The 4,526-nt window shown below is 45.2% G+C and overlaps 1 non-coding gene across 1 annotated transcript; it reads right to left on the bottom strand.

The window, feature by feature from the left end:
• Positions 1–3,914: 3,914 nt before the first annotated feature.
• TRNAG-GCC (transfer RNA glycine (anticodon GCC)) lies at positions 3,915–3,990 on the bottom strand. Its single transcript has one exon. It is a non-coding gene; the product is annotated as a tRNA-Gly (tRNA).
• Between the last annotated feature and the right edge of the window lie 536 nt (positions 3,991–4,526).

Raw genomic sequence — 4,526 nt, 5'->3', positions numbered from 1 at the left:
TATATATATATATATATATATATATATATATATATATATATATGTAGTTTTTAAATTAGTAGACTTTATTTATTAGAGCAGTTTTAGTTTATAAAAATTTGAACAGAAATTACAGAATTCTCATATCTCCTCTCCCCCCATAGCCCTCTATACCATAGTTTTCAGTTTCTCCTATTATAAACATCTTGCATTATGTGGAACGTTTGTTACAATAGAAATTTGTTCCAATTGAACCAATTTTGATACATTATTAACTAAAGTCCATGGTTTACATTAGGGTTCACCCTATTTAAACTGAATTTATTGGGGTGACATTGGTTAATAAAATTATATAGGTTTCAGGTGTACAATTCTATAATACAGCATCTGTATACTGTATTGTGTGTTCACCACCCCAAGCCCATTCCCCTTCCATCACCACTTATCCCCCTATATCTCACACCACCTCCTTTCCTTCTGCTAATCACTATACTATTGCCAATGAGGTTGTTTTTGTTTGTTTTTTGTTTTGTTTTATTTTTTGCTTGATTCCTTCACCTTTTCACCCAACCTAGCACCCTTCCTCACCATCGGGGTTCACTCTTGATGTTGTACATTTTTTTAATAGGCTTTTTTTTTAAGTTTTAGGTTCACAGCAAAACTGAGCAGAATATACAGAGATTTCCCATGTACCTCTTGCCCCACAACTGTTAATATGCCCGCTAGAGTGGTATATTGTTGCAACTAATATACCTACACTGACACATCACCACCACCCACAGTCCGTAGTGTGTATCAGGCTTCACTACTGGCGCTAGACCTATGGATTTATACAAATGTATAATGACATGTATCCATCAATGTAGTATACAGAATGGTTTCATTGCCTTCAAAATCCGGTACTCCACCTATTCCTCCCTCCCTCCTCCCTAAATCCTGGAAACCACTGATCATTTTAGTCTCCAGTTTTGCCTTTTCCAGAATGTCACAGAGTTGGAATATACCGCATATAGTGTTGGCTTCTTTAGCCTAGCAATATGCATTTAGTCCATGTCTTTTTGTGGCTTGATAGCTTCTTTCTTTCCTTTTATTTTATTTATTTATTCTTTTTAAAATTTTAATGTTTATTTTATTGAATCTAGAGAGAGAGAGAGGAAGGAGAGAGAGACAGGAACACTGATCTGTTCCTGTATGTGCCCTGACTGGGGATCGAACCTGGAACATCCACATGCCAGGTTGACGCTCTACCACTGAGCTAACTGGCCAGAGCCTTCTTTATTTATTTATTTTTTATTTATTTATTTTTACAGGGATGGAGAGAGAGTCAGAGAGAGCGACAGATAGGGACAGACAGACAGGAACGAAGAGAGATGAGAAGCATTAATCATCAGTTTTTCGTTGCGACACCTTAGTTGTTCATTGATTGCTTTCTCACAAGTGCCCTGACCACGGGGCCACAGCAGACCGAGCAACCCCTTGCTTGAGCCAGCGACCTTGGGTCCAAGCTGGCGAGCCTGTTGCTCAAGCCAGATGAGCCCGCGCTCAAGCTGGCGACGTCGGGGTCTCGAACCTGGGTCCTCAGCATCCCAGTCCAACGCTTCATCCACTGCACCACTGCCTGGTCAGGCCTTACTTTTTATTTATTTATTTATTTATTTATTTATTTATTTATTTATTTATTTATTTATTTTTACAGAGACAGTGAGTCAGAGAGAGGGATAGACAGGGACAGACAGACAGGAATGGAGAGGGATGAGAAGCATCAATCATTAGTTTTTCATTGTGCGTTGCAACACCTTAGCTGTTCATTGATTGCTTTCTCATACATGCCTTGACTGCGGGCCTTCAGCAGACCGAGTAACCCCTTGCTGGAGCCAGCGACCTTGGGTTCAAGCTGGTGGGCTTTTGCTCAAACCAGATGAGCCCGTGCTCAAGCTGGCAACCTCGGGGTCTCGAACATGGGTCCTCTGCAGCCCAGTCTGACGCTCTATCCACTGTGCCACCGCCTGGTCAGGTAGGCCTTACTTTAAAAAAAAAAAAATGATTTTATTTATTGATTTTAGAGAGAGGAGAGAGGATGGAGGAGGAGGAATGAGAAGCATCAAATTGTAGTAGTTACCTCTTGTGTGAGCTTTGACTGGGCAAGCGCAGGGTTTTGAACCAAAAACCTCAGCATTCCAGGTTGATGGCTTACCCACTACACCACCACAGGTCAGGCTTGATAGCTCTTTTCTTTTTTTTTTTTTTTTAATTTTTAAATTTTTTTACAGGAACAGAGAGTCAGATAGAGGGATAGATAGAGACAGACAGGAACGGAGAGAGATGAGAAGCATCAATCATCAGTTTTTCGTTGTGACACCGTAGTTGTTCATCGATTGCTTTCTCATATGTGCCATGACCGTGAGCCTTCAGCAGACTGAGTAACCCCCCGCTCGAGCCAGTGACCTTGGGTTCAAGCTGGTGAGCTTTTTGCTCAAGCCAGATGAGCCGGCGCTCAAGCTGGCAACCCCAGGGTCTCGAACCTGGGTTCTTCTGCATCCCAGTCCGACGCTCTATCCACTGCGCCACTGCCTGGTCAGGCTCTTTTCTTTTCATTACTAAATAATATTCTATTGTCTGAATGTACTAGATGGTGTTTATCCATTCACTTATCAAGGGACATCTTGATTGCTTCCAAGTTTTGGCAGTTATGAATAAAGCTGCTATAAACATTCATTACAGGTTTTTGTGTGGGCATAAGTTTTTAACTCATTTGGGTAACACCTGGGAGAATGATTGCTAGATTACATAAGAATACAGTTTTAGAAGAAACTGCCAAAATGTCTTCCAAAGTGGTGGTACCACTCTACATACCAATTATATTTGAATTTACATATTCATGACTTAGAAAATAGCCAGCCTTAGTAGTCCTTGCTAATGTTAATATGTGGTCTCTTAACACTGATTCCCTTTAGAACATACTGTTTGGCTTGCTAAGCTCATACATCCTTTCAACCCTTTTTGGAAAGGAGTCTCTCCTAAGGGTCCCTATTTCTTTCAGCAGAAGAGGGGTATCTAACCAATTTGGGGGAGAAGGTAGAAGTTAAATTAAACTGAGTCCTTATGTAGTAAGCCAAGGAGGGAGGCAAAGTGCATTCAGGCTGAGGAATCACATGAAAATGCCAGGGGGCCTGCAGTTATGGGCGCAGGGCTGTTGTATTGAAGCAGGTAGAGGAAGAACAACAAGGGGGGAGGCTGTAGATGAGCAGGGCCTTGTGGACCATATTAAGAAGTTGGGGCTTCATTCTTATCCATTCAGGATTTATTTAAAGTAATTAGGTATTATAGGCACCAAAGGGTAGGAGTCTCCCTTCCTACATAGGCCATGGCTCCTCCCAGGGAGCACACCAGAGCTGTGTTTAGAGAGGGCATATACTCCCCCACCCCAATGCATGATCCAGGACAAGTTTCCTTAATCTGTGGACTCAGCTGCCTCATGTATGACAAGGGCACCCATAGGGGAGACGATAGCCTGAACCTCGCTGGATTGCCATGAGGATTTCATCACCTAACACAGCTGTCTCTGTCCAGCAGTGACTGCATCACTTGCATAACTCCTGCCCTTTGAAATTTGATCTTCTTTTTTTTGGTATTTTTCTGAAGCTGGAAATGGGGAGAGACAGTCAGACAGACTCCCGCATGCGCCCGACCGGGATCCACCTGGCACGCCCACCAGGGGGCGACGCTCTGCCCACCAGGGGGCGATGCTCTGCCCCTCCGGGGCGTCACTCTGTTGCGACCAGAGCCACTCTAGCGCCTAGGGCAGAGGCCAAGGAGCCATCCCCAGCGCCCGGGCCATCTTTGCTCCAATGGAGCTTCGCTGCGGGAGGGGAAGAGAGAGACAGAGAGGAAGGAGAGGGGGAGGGGTGGAGAGGCAGATGGGCGCCTCTCCTGTGTGCCCTGGCTGGGAATTGAACCCAGGACTTCTGCACGGCAGGCCGACGCTCTACCACTGAGCCAACCGGCCAGGGCTGAAATTTGATCTTTTTTTAAAAAAAGATTTCATTTATTAATTTGTTTTATTTATTTATTTATTTATTTATTTTGTATTTTTCTGAAGTTGGAAACGGGGAGGCAGTCAGATAGACTCCCGCATGCGCCGAACCGGGATCCACCCGGCACGCCCACCAGGGGGCGATGCTCTGCCCATCTGAGGTGTTGCTCTGCTGCAACCAGAGCCATTCTAGCGCCTGAGGCAGAGGCCATGGAGCCATCCTCAATGCTCGGGCCAACTTTGCTCCAATGGAGCCTTGGCTGCGGGAGGGGAAGAGAGAGACAGAGAGGAAGGAGAGGGGGAGGGGTGGAGAAGCAGATGGGCACTTCTCCTGTGTGCCCTGGCCAGGAATTGAACCTGGGACCCCTGCACGCCAGGCCGACGCTCTACCACTGAGCCAACCAGCCAGGGCCTCATTTATTGATTTGAAAGAGAAAAGAGAGAGCCTGACCAGACGGTGGCGCAGTGGATAGAGCATCGGACTGGGATGCAGAGGACCCAGGTTCAAGACCCC

Source organism: Saccopteryx leptura, chromosome 1 (genome assembly GCF_036850995.1).
Source record: "Saccopteryx leptura isolate mSacLep1 chromosome 1, mSacLep1_pri_phased_curated, whole genome shotgun sequence".
NCBI classification, from domain to species: domain Eukaryota; kingdom Metazoa; phylum Chordata; class Mammalia; order Chiroptera; family Emballonuridae; genus Saccopteryx; species Saccopteryx leptura.
This window is presented reverse-complemented; position numbering and strand designations above follow the sequence as displayed.